Raw genomic sequence first — 20,384 nt, forward strand, 5'->3', positions numbered from 1 at the left:
TTTCATTCCTTTTTTTTTTTTTTTTTTGAGACAGAGTCTCACTCTGCCACCGAGGCTGGAATGCAGTGACGCAGTCTCGGCTTACTCTGCCTCCTGGGTTCATGCGATTCTCCTGCCTCAGCCTACCAAGTAGCTGGAACTACAGGAGTGCATCACTATGCCTGTAATTTTTGTATTTTTAGTAGAGACAGGGTTTCAGCATGTTGGCCAGACTGCTCTCGAACTCCTGAACTCAAGTTATCCTCCCACCTCGGCCTCCCAAAGTATTAGGATTACTGATGTAACCATTTTAAATTTTAAATGCTAATCTTGGCAGAAGCAGTGGCTCATGCCTATAATCCCAGCACTTTGGTAGGCCAAGGTGGGAGGATTGCTTGAATTCAGGAATTTGAGACCAGCCTGGGGAACATAGTAAGAACCTGTCTCTCATTTTTTTTTTTTTTTTGAGATGGAGTCTTACTCTTTTGCTTAGGCTGGAGTGCAGTGGCGTGGTCTCAGCTCAATCTTCACTTCCTGGGTTCAAGTGATTCTCCTGCCTCAGCAGTCCCGAGTAGCTGTGATTACAGGCACGTGCCACTACACCCGGCTAATTTTTTAAATTTTTAGTAGAGACAGGGTTTCACCATGTTGGCCAGGCTGGTCTCTAAGTCCTGACTTCACGTGATCCATGCGCTTGGCTTTCCAAAGTGCTGGGATTACAGGCGTGAGTCACCGCGCCTGGCCTACAAAAAGCTTTAACATTAGGTAGGCATGGTGGTGGGTCCTTGTAGATACAGCTTCTCTAAGGCTGAGGCAGGAGGATTGCTTGAGCCCAGGAAGTTGAGGCTGCAATAAGCCATGATTTTGCTGCTGCACTCCAGCCTGGGTGACAGAGTGAGACTCTATACCCCAAATAAATAAATAAGCTAATCTTGCTGAAAGACAGACTGGTTGAAATCTCAGTTCTATTACTTAATAGCTGGTTGACCACTAATAACATTATGTAATCTTTCTGAGCCTCAGTTTCCTCTTCTGTAAAATAAAACCAAACCATTCAAGTTACCTATATTTCATAAGGTCATTGTAATGATTAACTGAATGTAAAGTGCTTAGTGTACAGTGCCTAGCTCTATACAGTAAAAGTTCAATAAATATTAGACAATAATGATGGTAATGGTAGTATCTTGTTAACTCCATGTTTTTAGTGTTGCAACACTGTTAATCTCTGTTCAGACATCCAGCACTTGAGATCTGTAGTGGTTCATGGTGGTACAGTTTTGGCTTTTTGTCATGCTTTCTCTCCCTTCTTCTAGCAGAAGCATCTCTTTTTCCTGTGGGAAATGCATTCTTTCACCTCTCTGCACTATACGAGCTGGTGCAGATTTATAGTGCATCCAAAACTACATGAAACAGGTTCTCTACAGGTTATACTGTTTCTTTCTTCCTTTGGTACCTTAAGCAAGAAGGACTAACAAAATCTGAAGCTGCCAGAGGCCATTTTGTCAGACTTACTAAGAAAACTTCCCTAAGAATAAAGCCAAATTTGGGGAAAGCAAAATGGAGGTAAAAAAAGACAGAATCCTGATGGGATTATTTGAGACCCTGCTAAACTAATAAACTCCATTCCTGGGAATCTACAAATCCTTTGTTTGCTTAAACTAGCTTGAGCTAGATTTCTATCACAACTGAAAAAGTCATGACCACTAAAGTCATGACCACTACACTGCCCACAAATTTATATATGTACATTTTATTTAGTCCCTGAAGTAATAATACAAAGTAATAATACAAATATTGAACAAGAATGGACCAAAGGCAAAAGTCTTGTGGTACACGACCTCTACCTTGCTGACAAACATCTAGTCATCTATAATCTTTAAATATAGCTCTTCAGTCAGCTATAAAATCACCCAAGTATATCACCATCTAGTCCACATTTCATCAACATGTCATCAAGAGTATCATAAAATGCTTTTTCAAATATCTTGAAGAAATCAAGGCACTCTAATCTACCCAACTAACAACTCTGTTGGGGGAAAAAGGAGAGAGAGACAAATTAGTTTAGCAAGTCTTGCTTTAGAACTTAATTTGGTTCCTAGCATGCATTCTTTTTCTGAATTCCTTTCAGCAACATTAAATACTTGCTATGGTGTAAGCATTATACTATATTGAGAAATATAATATGGTCCCTGTCCCAAGGTTGGTTGAAGTACAAAAATGTGAACAAGTAATTAAAGGAATGTCATAAAGAATGCAAAAGAGGTAAGTACAAACGGAGCAGAATCATTTGTGTCTACCTGGGGGAGAGGAAGGTGACATTTCAGTTGAATCTTAAGGGATAAATTCAACAGAGGAACAAGAAAAGACTTGGTTATTTTAGTCAGGTACAACCGAGGCCACAATAGTTTGGCACAAAGGGGTTGGAGGGTGTGGTGGGAGATTACATATTATGATAAAGAAAGGCACTGTGGGCCAGGCGCAGTGGCTCACACCTGTAAGCCCAGGACTTTGGAAGGGCAGGGTGGCAGATCACCTGAGGTCAGGAGTTTGAGACCACCTGGGTGACATGGTGAAACCCCATCTCTACTAAAAATATAAAAATTAGCCAGGTGTGGTGGCAGGCACCTGTAATCCCAGCTACTTGGGAGGCTGAGGCAGGAGAACTGCTTGAACCTGGGAGGCGGGGGTTACAGGGAGCCGAGATTACTTCACTGCATTCCAGCCTGAGTGACAAGAGTGAGACTCCATCTCAAAAAAAAAAAAAAAAAAAAAAGGCCGGGCGCGGTGGCTCACGCCTGTAATCCCAGCACTTTGGAAGGCTGAGGTGGGTGGATCACAAGGTCAAGAGATCGAGACCATCCTGGTCAACATGGTGAAACCTCATCTCTACTAAAAATACAAAAAATTAGCTGGGCATAGTGGCGTGTGCCTGTAATCCCAGCTACTCAGGAGGCTGAGGCAGGAGAAGTGCCTGAACCCAGGAGGCGGAGGTTGCGGTGAGCCGAGATCGCGCTATTGCACTCCAGCCTGGGTAATAAGAGCAAAACTCCGACACAAAAAAAAAAAAAAAAAAAAAAGACTCTGTGACTGACTCAAGTCAAGGAGGTTAAGAAAAATCTGATTTAAAGATTTCTGATGCCATTATCTCAGACAGGAGATATAAGAACACAACAGCAGCAACAGCAAATTACTGGTAGGATAAAAGCGAAAAAACAGTTCAACTTCAGACATGAGTTTTAAATAGGCAGCTGGATGCAAAGAACAGGAACTCCGGAGAAAAGTCAGGGCAGTAGTTAATGGAAGTCATAAGCTTGCTGGGTAAGAAAGCCTGAGGAGATTGGAGAGAAAAAAGGAGGAAATCTGAGAGAACCCAAGGAACATCAACATTTAAATGAGTAAATCCAGGAAGAAAAGACCACAAAGTCTGAAAATGATAATCATCATAACGAAAAAAGCAAACGTTAATTTATTGCTTACTGTGCATGTGCCAAGCACTTTCCAAAGCATTTTATGTGTATTTCACTTATTCCTTAAAACAACCCTCTGGGGTAATGACTATTAGTACCTGCTTTTAAAGATGAATTATCAACGCTAGAGGGACTAGATAACTAACCTGGCCAAAGTTACTACTAAGTGATGACACCGGGATTCAAGCTCAGACAATTTGGCTCCAGAACGCATACAGTAATAAAGAAGAACGAACCAAAACCAAACAGTGTCACAAGAAATCAAGAGGAAATTAAGTTTAAAGAAGAAGATGGGTTAATGTTAAATAAACTTAGCAAGAAGTTCTAGTTGCAGAAAAAAGTAGGGCCCAAAAGCTAAACTGTACTGGGTAAACAAAAGCATGATGAGGTGAAAGGAAGATAATTAGAATTTATTGTATGCCTACTGTGTGCCAGGAGTTCTACATGTTATCTTATTAAATCTCATAACACTCCTTTGAAGTAAATGATAGCTTTTGTTGACAGAAAATAAACAGAGCTGCAAGAAGGTTAACTGACTTGACTGTAATTACCCAGTGAAATGGCAGGGTCAGGAGTTGAACCAATGGATGTCTGACTTAGAAGCTTATGCTCTTTTCCACTATACTAAGCTACTCCTAAGAAGCTTAGAAGGCCAAGGAAGGAGAGAGCAAGCAGTTCACAGTGATCTGTTTATATTCTGTTCTAGGATTTTGCTGAAGATCACTGTTAAGCACTATGTATGGTTTGCAATTTTGAAAACTGGAATATTTGCCTATCTGTAGTCTTCTGGTATGCTCCCATTTAGGAGAATACCCTAGACGATAGGATTGCTGTGTGAAAATTATTTCAATATTCTCAAATATGATTAATTTCGACTTAGACATCTGAACTCAATAAAACTCAAGGTGCTTTGTCAAATAGAAAAGAGGGAACTTGTTCTTTAGTAGTCCTCTTGCTTAAGCACATTCATCTTTTGTTAAAAAAAAAAAAAAAAAACCCCACAACAATCAAAGGTTGTCCAATAATTTTATTTATTTTTAGATCTTGATTTACACATTAATTTTGGTAAATCCTTAGGTATGAGTCTCAGTTCTACCCACAATAGCTCTATGACCTTCCTCAAGTGATTCAAACTTTACACATGAGTGTGTCATCTGATGGGGATTTAATTATCTCACATGGCTGCTGGGAACAGAAGAGATCAAGCCCGTTGACCACTCAGCACACTGTCCAGCTCAGTTCATGCTCATTAAATGCAATAACGAATTATTTGTCTCCTTCCTCAGCCTCATCATCCATTACTGCTCTCCTCCCACTTTATGCTCTGGGTTTCATGGGAAGAAAATGCTTTACAGTAAAACAATATAGTTTTACATAAAAAATTAATGGCAATGTTCAACCAGAATGGCGGCATCAGGAACAAGAGGGCCAAATCCCAAGACTTAGCAACCTGTTGGGTAAGGAAGAGGCATAACACGGAGAACACAGATTTGGAGTGAGGGGAACAAATGCAAGAAGGTGATGGCTGAACTGCAAGGACTTATAAGACCAAGCGGGTGGTGGCAGAGCGTGGAATGGGCAAGGACACACAAAAATAATGATATTTCCTTATAGTTGCATCATAAAATGGTTCTAATTTTTCAGCACAAATATACTTTGAAGTAGAACTGATATCATAAAGCAGTCAAGCCTTGATAAACAGACCAATAAAACCCAAAATACCAAATAACCAAAATTTAGAATTTTGTAGAACATACTTAACAAATAGGGCTTATAAAAATGGAGGCAACTGCTTTTTTTTTCCTCCCCCCCCCCCCCTTCTTTTCTTCTTTCCTTGCTCCCTCTTCTTCTCCCCAACGCCCACCATCCCTGCTTGCTTTCTTTCAGAGATGGGATCTTGCTTTGTTATCTAAACTGGAGTACAGTGGGCACAATCTTGGCTCACTGCAAACTCTGCCTTCCAAGTTTAAGAGATTCTCCTGCCTCAGCCTCCCCAATAGCTGGGACTACAGGAGTGCTGCCACCACGCCAGGCTAATGTTTCTATTTTTAGTAGGGACAGGGTTTCGCTATGTTGGCCAGGCTCATCTTGAACTCCTGGCCTTAAGTTAACTGCCTGCCTTGGCCTCCCAAAGTGTTAGAACTACAGGCATGAGGCAAGGCACCTGGCCACAAAGTTTCAATACAGGCATGAGCCACTGTGCCTGGCCACAAAGTTTCATTTCAGATTAGATTAACTGGCAAACTGTCAAACAAATAATCATAACAGAAGTGAACAAAGGATTGCAAGTATCCTGCACAGGGAATAATTGCCAGAGGGAATAAGGACGACCTCATGCTGGAATGGACTTAACAGATAAGTAGATGTTTCCCCAAAAAAGAAGAGAGCATATTCTAGGCAGAGGGAACAGCCTCTTCAAAGGCACACAGGCACGAAGAAACACAACATATTCAAAGAACAACAAACTGGTTTCGTTAAAGAGTACAGGAAGAGTTCAGCTGGGACTTGACCTTGCAGGAAGCCACTGAGGAATGAAAGAAAGGGATGATGTTAGTGTATCCGTATATCCAAAGTTAAAATTAGTAGAAGGAGGGGAGTAAACTCGAGAGATTGAAAAGGAGGACTTCTAGGAATAAAAACAGTAAGAAAGGTCAGAAGTAAAAGGGTTAAAGGGAAGAACTCAACAGGCATTCAGGACCTACAAGCAATTTGACTTTGCAAGGCAAATATATGTAGGTAATCAGTAAAAGAGTTAGGTATGATTAGTATTTCTGATTAAGATGGCTGAGAGAGGATTTATTCCATAAATATTTACTGAGCACCTAATACATGCCAGGCACTAGTCTAGGCACTGAGAATACAGCTATGAACAAAGAGACAAGCATCTCAGTCTTTGGAGCTTAAATCTGAGAGAATGAGGCCAGGCACGGTGGCTCACGCTGGTAATCCCAGCATTTTGGGAGGCTGAGGCAGGTGGATCACAATGTCAAGAGATCGAGACCATCCTGACCAACATGGTGAAAGCCGTCTCTACTAAAAAGTACAAAAGTTAGCTGGGCATGGTGGTGCGTGCCTGTAGTCCCAGCTACTTGGGGAGCTGAGGCAGGAGAATTGCTTGAACCCAGGAGGCAGAGACTGCAGTGAGCTGAGATTGCACCACTGCACTCCAGCCTGACACCTGGTGATAGAGCAAGACTCTGTCTTAAAAAAAAAAAAAAAAATTTTTTTTTGAGAGAATGATAGTCCATCATTGAAAGAAAATTAAAAAAACAAAACGAAATAAAGCACAACACAGGTTTGGTTTTGGTTCGAGGGAGGTTGAAGAGATGAATGTGATTTGGTGTTTTTTAAATTTGTTACTTTTTCCTTTGATATCTTGTCAAAAACTAAGGAATAAAAAACACAAAATAATTTTTTTCTTTTTTTTTTTTTCTTTTTTTTTTACTTTGCTCAGTTGCCAGCACTATAGGAAAGAGAAGCCTGGAAAAGAAGTAAATAGGTCTTCAGTGTAAAATCTGAAGGGGTCATGTGAGTATTTTTAAGGATTCAATAACATATTTACAAACTCAATTCCTTGGCAAGAGTATGTAAAAACAATAGGCACTCTTATGCAGTATTAGTTGGTGCCCTCTCTAGAGGACAGTTTGGCAATATGTGTTAAAATATAAAATACGGCTGGGCACAGTGGCTAACGCCTGTAATCCTAGAACTCTGGGAGGCCGAGGTGGATGGATCATCTGAGGCCAGGAGTTCAAGAACAGCCTGGCCATCATGGTGAAACCCCATCTTTAAAAAAATTTTTAAAAATATAAAATACACATGTTCTTTTGCCCCAAAGTTCAATTTCTAGAATCTGTATCAAGAAGATAACAGGATAAATACACAAAGATGTATGACGTACAGTTTTCTTCAACGTTGTCTTTAATAGCCAAACCCCCCCCAAAAAAAACAGAAATAATCTATAAGTCCATTATAGCATAGATCTCTATCTACATCAATGACATATCTACAACATATTTTTTAGTGAATAAAAGGAAAAAGGAGTACAACGCACCATGTGCCCATTAATTAATGTTAAATTTAACTCTACTTTTTTTGAGAAGTATTACAAAATTAAAAATTAAAAATAAATTGATCTATACATAAGTATATATGACTCATACAATGTGTAGATCAGCAGATACATGCTAGATGTGGTGGATCACACTTGTAATCCCAGCACTTCGGGAGGCTGAAGCAGGTGGATCATTTGCGGTCAGGAGATTGAGACCAGCCTGGCCAACATGGCGAAACCCCGTTTCTACTAAAAATACAAAAATTAGCTGGGTGTGGTGGTGCATGCCTGTAATCCCAGCTACTCGGGTAGCTGAGGCACAAGAATCGCTTGAACCCAAGAGGCAGAGTTTGCAATGAGCTGAGACTGTGCCACTGCACTCCAGCCTAGGTGACAGAGTGAGACATCTGTCTCAAAACAAAATAAAGCTGATAGATGGTTAGATCTGGAAGAATGTTCTAGCCATCATGTCTGCATAATAAGATTATAGATGATTTTTAGTTTCTCTTACGTTTTTTGCATTTAATTTTTCATTACATTGATAATTTATTATTCTAGATTAAAATGCTCTTTTTATTTTGAAAGAAAAGGAAGGCATGTTTATGTACATAGTGAAGGCTTATTATAAGGGCAGGTAAGGGAAGGGAGTGAGAATAGTGTAACATATAAGTAGATGGGGGAGGCAGAGAGGTAAGGACACTAAGTCAGAACATCCATTGCACAGGTCACTGGGAACAGGACTGGCCCAGGGCAGCTGGGTGGTCCTGTGAGCTGGGGATGAGGCAGTATCTCTGTGACCTTCCTAGGGCAGATATTCATAATAGACAGCCTGTATTCATTTGATTCTGGTTGTCTAGAAGCATCTTTCACACATATGCAAATATGCAAGATCTTTGTTGAGAAATAAACAACAATATCAAACCCCTCTCTGTGGCAACCAGAATCCTATCTGGAACAGGGCCAGAAAAAGCCATGTTTCCAGCACTTCAGAGAAAACTGCAGCTGCTGCTTATCAAATTAAAATGCAAAACAGTTCACTCCAGTGTCACTGGGAACTGTCAGAAAGGGATTATGGTTCCCACCCCAAGGATGCAGGTCAGCTAAACAATACCCATCTTCCTGTTCTGAGGAGGAGGGAGGAGGAGGAGAAAGATTAGGCCTGTTTCCAAATAGCAGTCCCTCCTTCTTGTTACCGTGGTAACCTCCTTTCCCTGAGCTGCTCTCATTTGTCTCTTTCTGTCTGACCTTCATGTTGCTTTGACAGTAACTGAGGAGGAAAAGGTGCCCGCCTGCCAGCTAAGCACTCAAGCTGGGGGCACTGAGCAAGAAAAAGAGGCACTCAAAGTCCTTCTCATTCTAGACTCTAAACTGTGACCTTAGAGTGATTAGAGTCCTGAAAATGGTTTCTGGTGGCCCTTGTCATTCCATCCTTCCTCCCCTGCGCTCAGGGCCATCTCATTTCTCTGATATACCCTTTAAGTGTCAGGAATCTGAGTCAGAGTCAAGTGGGTAGGTGAAAAGTCACAAGGAAGAGAAAAAACAAGGCATGACAGGCTGAAGAACAGAGATAATAAAATATTAATTCAAAACTGCCTGAGACAACTATCAGCACAGCAGTTAAGTACAGCTTTTAGTTCCCCTTTCTCTTCAGGATTCCTGCCGTATTTTCAGTCAGTAGAGGTGTGAGGGCAATTAAGGTACTTGGGGCAGGGCTGGTGAAAGGGTAGAAGTAGTGCTTTTTAATATTTTTCAAGCCTAGGATACACAGAACCCAATCATTTAACAAATAATTATTGAGTATTTCTTATGTGTGGCTCTTACACTATATACACTGGGTACAGGTGGTAAATCAAAAAGACTGGTAAGTAAATACAAATTAGATATAAATTAGAAATTGCTGTTAGGAAACAAATAGGTCATATGATAAAGAACAATGAGAAGGGAGCTACCTCCCATAATCAGAGATGGCATCTCTAAAGCTGGATTTAAACTGAAGCCTGAAAGATGAGAAGAAGAGGAGCCACCCATGTGAAGAGCCAAGAGCACTACAGGCAGAGGGAACAGCATATGCAAACTCCTAAGGCAACAAAGAGCTTGGCATATATTTGAGGTCCATATTTAATTCCATATTACTAGACACACCATGGAAATACGAGTCTGCTGATTCTAGAACCTTAGGAGGCCCAAGGAATAGGCAACATTAAAACAGCTAGTCAAATGCTATCCAGTGAGCTCACAAATAATTTACTTATTAAGCTACCAATCATGAAGATACTGTGGTCTATGGAAAGCCCACTTATCTAAAGTCTGAGAAAAATAAGAGCTATGACGGTGGGGTCAGTTTTCTCTCAATAGCAGTCATTGTCATTCCAAATAACACTAAGAGACCATTACTTAAATGGCATCCTCAAACCCATCACAGACTTTACCCCAAACCTCCTTAAAGTGATTTACACATTGGAGTAATTATCTTATAAAGGAGGTGGGAGGGGGCCAGGTTTTTTTGTTTTGTTTTGTTTTGTTTTGTTTTGTTATAAAGACAGGGTTTCACTATGTTGGTCAGGCTGGTCTTGAATTCCCGACCTCAGGTGATCCACCCACCTTGGCCTCCAAAGTGCTTGGATTACAGGCATGAGCCACCATGCCTGGCCAACCTTAAGCAAGTCACTTCACTTCAAGGCATGAAGCAGTTTTATGTTATGACCCCTAAGGAAATTGTCTTAGGACTAGTTCAGTTAGAAGTAATAGAAAACCACTGCCAATCTGACTTAAACAAAAAGGGAATTTAGTGGCTCTCGGTGTAACTGAAAAAGTCCAAATCAGGCATGGCATGATGTAGGGGCTCAAATGATGTCGTGGGGCCCGATTTCGAACCCACTCTTGGTGTTGTTTTCTCTGGTACAGCTCCCTTGTCAGCCAGGATCTCTTCCTGGGTTGCAAGGTGGCTGTATCACCTTTTGTTGTTGTTGTTTTGAGACACAGTCATGCTCTGTTGCCCAGGCTGGAGTGCAGTGACGCAATCTCGGTTCACTGCATGCAACCTCCACCCCTCAGGCTCAAGCGATTCTCCAGCCTCACCCTCCCGAGTAGCTGGCATTTCAGATTCCTGTCACCATGCTCAGCTAATTTTTTGTATTTTTTTTTTTTTTAGACAAAGTCTCACACTGTCCCCCAGGCTGTAGTGCAGTGGCGCAATCTCAGCTCACTGCAATCTCCACCTCCTGGGTTCAAGCAATTCTCCTGCCTCAGCCTCCTGAGTAGCTGGGACTACAGGTGTGTACCACCAGGTCAATTTTTTGGTATTTTTAGTAGAGACAGGGTTTCACCATGTTGGCCAGGATGGTCTCGGTTGCCTGACCTCGTGATCCACCTGCACATCTGGCCAATTTTTTGTATTTTTAGTAGAGATGGGGTTACACGCTTGTTGGCCAGGCTGGTCTCGAATTCCTGACCTCAGGTGATCCACCTGCCTTGGCCTCCCAAAGTGCTGGGATGACCCACCATGCCTGGCCCAAAATTTATAAGCTCATAGCTCCCAACTTAGTAGAAAGAGACATGTTCTTTTCTAATTACCTAACAAAAATCCTTACCTTTATTCTGATTGGACCAGCCTCTGGAATTTAAAAGTCAATGGACCTTAAAATCTTTATATTTTGTGACCAGGTGCAGTGGCTCATGCCTGTAATCCCAGCACTTTGGGAGGCCAAGGCAGGCGGATTGCTTGAGCTCAGGAGTTAGAGACCAGCCTGGGCAACACGGTGAAGCCTCGTCTCTACCAAAAATACTACAAAAAATTTAGCCAGACCAAAAAAAAAAAAAAAAAATTAGCTGGACATGGTGTCACAAGCCTATAGTCCCAGCCACTCAGGACGCTGAGGTGAGAGGATCACCTGGGCTCAGGAGGTGGAGGTTACAGTGAGCTGATTGTCACGACACTGCACTCCAGCCTGGGTGACAGAGTAAGAACCTGAATCAAGAAAAAAAAATTGAGCATATGTCCTCCAAGTCTTTACCTTCTCTGGTTTTAATTAAAAATAGTGCACATGTAGTTTTTGTCTGCCCAGAATCCTTTTTTTCTGCAGAAAACTGCCTTACTCCCACTCCATGTGTTCCTAGTAAGATAACAATCACAGTGCCCTTTCAGCTACCTGGCTCTGGGAATGGGTTCAGCATCAACCTATTCTTTCATTTCTTCTTCTTTTTTTTTTTCTTTTTTTTTTTTTTTTGAGACGGAGTTTCACTCTTGCTACCCAGGCTGGAGTGCAATGGCGCGATCTCGGCTCACCGCAACCTCCGCCTCCTGGGTTCAGGCAATTCTCCTGCCTCAGCCTCCTGAGTAGCTGGGATTACAGGCACACGCCACCATGCCCAGCTAATGTTTTTTGTATTTTAAGTAGAGACGGGGTTTCACCATGTTGACCAGGATGGTCTCGATCTCTTGACCTCGTGATCCACCCGCCTCGGCCTCCCAAAGTGCTGGGATTACAGGCTTAAGCCACCGCGCCCGGCCTCTTTCATTTCTTCTAAAGTAAACTGCTGATGGAATATTTCTTTGGTCTTTTAAGAGGGCAGAGCCATGCTTCATCCTTAATATGCGTGTTCATGATATAAAACCCTTTAAACCTCTCCTAATCTTAAAAGTATTACATTTTTACATCTTCCTCAAACATGATTGACAGTCAAGGAGTTCCAACACAAAACTATTAATATGGCGAGACAGCAAACACCAGTCCTTCTTATCCACTCAATTATACTATGAAATGAGTTATGGTTGAATCATCAGAATGTTCTGGAATGGCCAGGTACAGTGGCTCACACCTGTAATCCCACCACTTTGGGAGCCCAAGGTGGGTGGATCACTTGAGCCTAGGAGTTTGAGACCAGTCTGGGCAAAATGGTGAAACCCTGTCTCTACAAAAAAAAATAGGGCCGGGTATGTTGGCTTATGCCTGTAATCCCAGCACTGTGGGAGGTGGAGGTGGGTGGATCATGAGGTCAGGAGTTCAAGACCATCCTGGCCAATATGGTGAAAGCTCATTTCTACTAAAAATACAAAAATTAGCCAGGCATGGTGGCATACACCTGTAATCCCAGCTATTCAGGAGGTTGAGGCAGAATTGCTTAAACCCGGAAGGCAGAGGCTGCAGTGAGCTGAGATGGCACCACTGCACTCCAGCCTGTGTGACAGAGCAAGACTCTGTATCCAAAAAAACAAAAACAAAACCAAAAAATTAGCCAGGTGTAGTGGCGTGCACCTGTAGTCCCAGCTACTGGGGAAACTGAGGTGGGAGGATTATGTGAGTCCAAGAGGCAGAGGTTATAGTAAGCTGTGATTGCACTACAAAATGAGACCCTGTCTCAACAACAAACGAGAGAACATTCTGGATTACTCTTATTTCATCTATAAAGACTTGACTTTTCAGATTATAACAGGCCAGATTATCAGAATTTCAGTGCATCATGAACATTTTTGGTTCAATAAGCTATAACTTAAAACATAATTTTACTTAATTAAATTAATTGATTAATTAATTTGAGACAGAGTCTCACTCTGTTGCCCAGGATGGAGTGCAGTGGCGCAATCTCTGCGCAATGCAACTTCCGCCTCCTGGGTTCAAGCGATTCTTCTGCCTCAGCCTCCTGAGTAGCTGGTATTTCAGATGCCCACCGCTATGCCCAGCTCTTTTTTTTTTTTTTTTTTTTTGAGACATAGTTGTGCTTTTACTGCCAAGGCTGGAGTGCAATGACACAATCTCGGCTCACCATAACTTCTACCACCTGGGTTCAAGAGATTCTCCTGCCTCATCCTGCTGAGTGGCTGGGATTACAGGCATGCGCCACAATGCCCGGCTAATTTTTTTGTATTTTTAGTACAGACGTGGTTTCTCTATGTTGGCCAGGCTGGTCTACAACCCCAATCTCCACCTGCCTCAGCATCCCAAAGTGCTGGGATTACAGGCATGAACCATCGAGCCTGGCCCCCACCCCCTCCCCCCCACCGCCACACACACACACACACATACATTTTTATAAGGGATGGGATTTCGGAATGTTGGCCAGGCTGGTCTCGAACTCCTGACCTCAGGTGATCTGCCCACCTCGGCTCCCCAGAGTACCGGGATTACAGGCCTTGTGAGCCACCACACCTTGCCAATTTAAAACGTAATTTTAAATGCTTAAATAGAATTATTATCATTATTAGGCAGGGCACAGCGCTGTAATCCCAGCACTCTGGGAGGCCAAGGCAGGCAGAAGATCAGGAGCTAAAGACCAGCCTGACCAACAAAACCCTGTCTCCATTAAAAATACAAAAATTAGCTGGGCGCAGTGGTGTGCACTGGTAATCCCAGCTACTCAGGAGGCTGAGGCAGGAGAATCCTTTGAACCCAGGAGGTAGAGTTAGCAGAGAGCCAAGATTGTGCCATTGCACTCCAGCCTGGGCAACAAGAGCAAAACTCTGTCTCAATTAATCAATCAATCAATAATATTTTTTTTTTTGAGACAGAGTCTCACTCTGGTACCCATGCTGGAGTATAGTGGTGCGATTCTGACTCGCTGCAGTCTCCACCTTCCAGGTTCAAGCAATTCTCATGCCTCAGCCTCCCAAGTAGCGGGGATTAGAGGCACCCGCCACCACAGCTGGCTAATTTTTTAATTTTTAGTAAAGATGGGTTTTCACCCTTGTTGGCCAGGCTGGTCTCAAATTCCTGGCCTCAAGTGATCCACCTGCCTTGGCCTCCCAAAGTGCTGGGATTATAGGCATGAGCCACCATGCCCAGTTGAATAGAATTACTTTGAACGAACAAACCATGATTCATTTGGCCAATTACCTATAGATGGATATTTAGGTTGTCCTAATTTTCACTTGTATAAACAAGCTGAGAGAAATATCTTCCTTTTTTTTTGAGGCAGGGTCTCCCCACTATTGACAGGCTGGAGTGCAGTGGTGAGATCAAGGCTCACTGCAGCCTTGAACCCCAGAGCTCCAGTGACCTATCTGTCTCCCAAATAGCTAAGACCACAGGCACATTCCACCATGCCCAGCTAAGTGAAAAAAAGGCCAAGCACAGTGGCCAATGCCTACAATCCGAGCACTCTGGGAGGCTAAGGCAGGCGGATCACCTGAGGTCAGATGTCTGAGACCAGCCTGGCCAACACAGTGAAACCCCATCTCTATTGAAAAACACAAAAATTAGCCAGGCACGGTGGCGCGAGCCTGTAATCCCAGCTACTCGGGAGGCTGAGGTGGGAGGAATGTTTGAGCCCAGGAGTTCTGGGCTGTAGTGCACTATGCCGATTGGCTGTCTGCACTAAGTTTGGTATCAGTATGGCGACCTCCCGGGAGTGGGGGACCACCAGGTTGCCAAAGGAGGGGTGAACCGGCCCAGGTCAGAAACGGAGCAGGTCAAAACTCCCATGCTGATCAGTAGTGGGATTGCGCCTGTGAATAGCCACTGCACTCCAGTCTGGGCAACGTAGTGAGACCATGTCTCATTCATTCATTCATAAATAAACAAACAAACAAATAAATAGAAAATATAAAAATTAGGCCAGGCATGGTGGCTCTCGCCTGCAATCCCAGTACTTTGGGAGACCAAGGTGGGCGGAACACGAGGTCAAGAGATCGAGACCATCCTGGCTAACATGGTGAAACCCTGTCTCTACTAAAAATACAAAAATTAGTTGGACGTGGTGGCACAAGCCTGTTGTCCCAGCTACTCAGGAGGCTGAAGCAGGAAAATCACAGTGAGCCGAGATGAAGCCACTGCACTTCAGCCTGGGCGACAGAGCGAGAGTCTGTCTCATAAAAACAAACATCTCATCTCACTGCAACCTCTTTCTCCTGGGTTCAAGCAATTCTCCTGCCTCAGCCTCCCGAGTAGCTGGGAGCCACCATGTCCAGCTAATTTTTGTAGTTTTAGTAGAGATGGGGTTTCACTGTGTTAGCCAGGCTGGTCTCAAAGCCATTTAATTATCTTACAGAAAGAAAAATCTCACAAAAAAGTATATCCCTGAGAAGCTCCATAGATGTGAACTATTTTAGGAAGTAGTAGAGGAGGGCCTTGGTTAAGAACAGATGAGATAAGGGAAAAAAGACTTCTTCAAATAGAAAGGTGAAGATAATAAGGAGATAATGATGAAGACATATGGACTTTGAAAATAGCCATCTTGGCTTTAAATAGATCCTCCACTACTGGATGTGCAACTTTAGGCAACTTCTTTAAGCCACAATTTTCTCATGAGTAAAATAAAAATTATACTAGTAGGTATTGCATAGACCTATTACAATAATTAAATTAAATATATAAAAAGCATTTAGTATTACTGCCTGGAACATGGTCTGATAAATGCTGCTGCTGCTGCAGCTGCAGTTTCAGTTGTTGTTAAATGTGCCCTGCAGATCCTCCAAAAGGGCTTCATCCATTGACCTTTATCTCAGAACCATGATTAGCCTCCTATCAGTAGCTCTTTTCAGACTAAGAACAGGTCAGAAGTTGCCTACTAAACCGTCAATTAAAAAAATAGAGTTCTTCTTTCTTAGCTTCTCAAGACCACCCTTATTTCAGGTTCGAACATGTGCACACAAGGCAGCAACACCCTCACAATTCTTGTACCAATCTATACTGGGCTCCATCAGAAGAACTAAAATGGAACTTGCTAGTGATCATTTGAGCAAGCCAGGGCCAAATTCAGGAGATAAAGGCCCTAAATAACATTCCAGTGTGTAGTTAAACCATCTACCCCATTTGGGTAGCTGAGGCATTTTCTTGGTTGCACTATTACTACTGAGGGCCACGGCCAGGCATGGTGGTTCATGCCTATTGTAATCCCAGCACTCTGGGAGGATGAAACAGGTGAATTACCTGAGGTCAGGAGTTCGAGACCAGCCTGACCAATATAGTGAAACCCCATCTCTATTAAAAATACAAAATTAGCCAAGCGTGGTGGTACATGCCTGTAATTCCAGCTACTCAGGAGGCTGAGGTAAGAGAATCACTTGGACCCCGGAGGTATAAGGTGCCATTGCACTCCAGCCTGGGCAAAGAGAGCAAAACTCCATCTCAAAAAAACAAAAAACAAAAAAACAAACAAAGAAAACCCCAAACCACCAGGCAAGGTGGTTCACATCTAGAATTTCAGCACTGTGGGAAGCTGAGGTAGGAGAATCGCTTGATCCCGGGAGTTTGAGACCAGCATGGGCAACATAGTGAGACTCCATCTCTACAAATAACAAACAAAAAACAATACTGAGAAAAAGATTGCCATAATCTCCAGTAGTCTCTACAGCTTTCCTCTTCGCCTTCTTTTTAGGGTCTCACCCCGCTGCCCAGGCTGGAGTGTAATGGTTTGATCACAGCAGCTCACTGCAGTCTCAACTTCCAAGGCTTAAGAGATCCACCTACCTCAGCCTCCCAAGTAGCTGGGAACACAAGCACCTGCCACTATGCTTGGCTAATTTTTTCTATTTTCTTTTTTTTTTTTTTTAAAGACAGCGTCTCATTATGTTGACCAGGCTGTTGACCAGGCTGGTCTCAAACTCCCAGGCTCAAGTGATCCTCACACCTCAGATTCCCGGAAGTGTAGGGATTACAGGCATGAGCCACCCCACCTAGCCCCTCTTCCCCTTCTTATTGAATAAGTGGCATAATCCAACAGCACAAAGATAAAACTGGTCAGTAGGTGACAAATCAGTAATAATCCTATAATTTTCTAAGGAACTGGAGAGAAAGCACTTAATCTCCACTTTAACGAGGCATTTGGCTAATGATTTCTCTGAGAAGGAACCTCTGGGAGAAAAAATTGGGAGGGACAGCTTCTAACAGGGGGAAATGCCTACAGGGTAAATACTTCAGCTGTCGATCTTTAAAAAGATCTGGGAGATCTCTCCCAATCTGCTCCTACCCTTCCCTCTATGAAAAGTAGACCTTAATTTTGCAAAGGAAGCTTTCCTGGCTTCTATTATGATTTTCTAGCACCTTCAAAATACCTAGACATTAGTTGTGGTCACTTAAGCTTTCTTGGCCTCAGATGAGATTATTAAAATGTCAGAATTGTATTCTCTCTTCTAAATTCCAATCTTTTTTTTTTTTGAGACAGGGTCTTGCTTAGTTACCTAGGCTGGAGTACAGTGCTGTGATCTCAGCTCACTACAACTTCTGCCTCCCAGGCTCAAGTGATCTTTCCATCCCGGTCTCTTGAGGAGCTGGAACTACAGGTGCATGCCAACATACCTGGCTAATTAAAAAAAATTTTTTTTTGTAGAGACAGGGTCTTACTATGTTATCAGCTGGTCTCAACCTCCTGAGCTCAAGCAATTCTCTGGCTTCAGTCTCCCAAAGTGCTAGAATTACAGGCTTAAGCCACCACACCCAGCTCTGATTTTGTCTAAATACAAACTGGTATGACTTATCAAGAGCAGCAATCCTTAACAGCACTACTATTAACTTGAGCTTTATTATCTGTATCCATTAAAATGAGAACCTCTACATTCAGATAGGCATTTTCACTGCCAAGTGGGAACCTCTTCAAAATGCTAGGACTTAGATAAAAGCAGCACCTAAACCCAATGGCTATGGACTGACATCATGCTTAGAGTCCAAGCATGATAGGTGTGGAAAAAAAAAACAAACCCACAATTTTTTAATGAATGTATGTAGAGACAGAGTCTTACTATGTTGCCTAGGCTGGTCTCAAACTCCTGGCCTCAAGAGATCCTCTTGCCTCAGCCTCCCAAAGTGCTGAGACTACAGGCATATGCCACTATACCTGGCTGAAAAATTGCCATTTTTGAGCCCCAGAGAAACATGCGTATTACAAATATAATACACCCAGCCTCTCACAATCATGTAAAATGAGAGAGAGAGAGAGAGCGCAAGAAATAAATCAAGTTAAACTGCAAGAATGGAGGGAGAGAGCTGTGTATAACAAAAATAACATTTTCGCATTTCTAACAAGTACATATGACAGAAAACATATGCTTCTAAACGTTATTGCTTCTGATTCCACCAGTCTAAAGAGAAACTTCCAGTAAAGTTTCACAGTGATGGCAACAGACTCAATGCAGAAATATCTGTTCTTCCTCAAATTAAGGTTTTGCCTACCTGTAAATCAAATAATTTAGTTTCTCTTCTACTACAGAAAGAAGAAACAGGGAGTCCCATTCCAAGAAGTTCTCATTTCGTTAGAGTCCCTGAATTAATAATGGTTCAATTTATAATTTTGACTTTATCATAGTGCGAAAGCAATATACATGGAGTAGAAAACATACTTCTCACTCATGCCTGTGATCCCAGCAGTTTGGGAGGCTGAGGTGGGAGGACTACTTGAGGTCAAGAGTTTGAGACTGAGACCAGTCTGGGCAAGATAGCGAGCCACTTTCTTTATAAAACCCGAAAACTTAGCCAGGTGTGGTGGCATGTGCCTATAGTCTTAATTACTTGGGAGACTGAGGCAGGAGGATCACTTGAGTCCAGGAGTTGGATGGTGTAGTAAGCCATGGCTGTGCCACTGTACTCCAGCCTGGGTGACACAGCAAGACCCCATCTCTGAAACAGGACACTGGGACCAGTGCAGTGGCTCTCACATATAATTCCAGCACTTTGGAAGGCCAAGGCTGGCTTGAGTCCAGGAGATTGAGACCAGCTTGGGCAACATGGCAAAACGTCATCTTTACAAAAAATACTAAAGAAATTAAGCCGGGCGTGGGGTTCATGCCTGTAATCTCAGCACTTTGGGAGCCTGAGGTGGGTGAATCACTTGAGGTTGCGAGTTTGAGACCAGCGTAGCCAACATGGTGAAACCTTGTCTCTACTAAAAATATAAAAATTAGCCAGGCATGGTGGCACACACCATTAATCCCCGCTACTCAGGACACTGAGGCAAGAGAACCACTTGAACCCAGGAGGCGGAGGTTGCAGTGAGCCAAGATCATGCCACTGTACTCCAGCCTGGGCAATACAGAGTAAGACTCCATATCAAAAACAAAAAAAGAAAAGAAAAAAAGAAATTAGCTGGGTGTGGTGGTATATGCCTGTTTCCCAGCTACCTGGGAGGTTGAGGTGGAAGGAGCTCATTGAGCCTGGGTGGTCGAGGCTACAGTGAACTGTGATTGAGAGCCACTGCACTCCAGCCTAGACAACAGAGCAAGATTTCGTCTCAAAAAAAAAAAAAAAAAAAAAAAAAAAAAGGCTATTTCTGGAAAAGAAAAAGAAAACACACACGCACACACCCCAAAACATTGTACAACTGAACAAAATTATTTCTTTTTTTTTTTGAGACTAGGTCTCACTCTGTCACCCAGGCTGCAGTGGAGTGCAGTGGCATGATCATGGCTCACTGCCCACAGCCTTGACCGCCTGGGCTCAAGTGATCCTCCCTCAGCAATCTTCCTATCTCAGCCTCCTGAGTAGCCAGGACTACAGGCACATGCCAACATGCCTGACTAAGTTTTACATTTTTTGTAGAGAGGGTCTCATTATGTTGCCCCAGGCTCATCTCAAACTCCTGGGCTCAAGAGATCCTTGGACTTTGGCCTCCCAAATTGCTGGCATTACAAGTGTGAGCCATTGGCCATTATTTCTTTTTTTTTTTTAATTTATTTTTTAGAGACAAGATCTTGCTCTGTCACCCAGGCTAAAGTGCAGTGGTGGAATCATAGCTCACTGCAGCCTTTAATTCCTGGGCTTAAGTGATCCTCCTGCTTCAGCCTCCTGAGTAGCCAGGACAACAGACAGGTGTCAGGACCCTGGGTCCATAGACTCTCAGGTGTAATTTTCCTTTGTAGCACTTATCTCACGCTAAAGAGCCTTTTTTTTTTTTTTTTTTTTTGAGATGGAGTCTTACTCATGTCACCCAGGCTGGAGTGCAATGGCACAATCTTGGCT

At 42.8% G+C, this 20,384-nt stretch overlaps 1 protein-coding gene and 1 long non-coding RNA gene across 7 annotated transcripts in view; one reads left to right on the plus strand and one right to left on the minus strand.

Annotated features, from left to right (window-relative positions):
- Nucleotides 1-20,384, minus strand: part of ZNF609 (zinc finger protein 609) — a 242,444-nt gene that overhangs the window by 92,638 nt on the left and 129,422 nt on the right. The window lies entirely within an intron of this gene.
- Nucleotides 20,171-20,384, plus strand: part of LOC116564245 — a 20,426-nt gene continuing 20,212 nt past the window's right edge. Inside the window, exon 1 of the long non-coding RNA XR_004274811.1 lies at nt 20,171-20,249. This is a non-coding gene — a long non-coding RNA (uncharacterized LOC116564245). The remainder of the gene's footprint in view (nt 20,250-20,384) is intronic.

This window comes from Sapajus apella, unplaced genomic scaffold (genome assembly GCF_009761245.1).
Source record: "Sapajus apella isolate SASKATOON/1434 unplaced genomic scaffold, GSC_monkey_1.0 scaffold37, whole genome shotgun sequence".
NCBI lineage: Eukaryota > Metazoa > Chordata > Mammalia > Primates > Cebidae > Sapajus > Sapajus apella.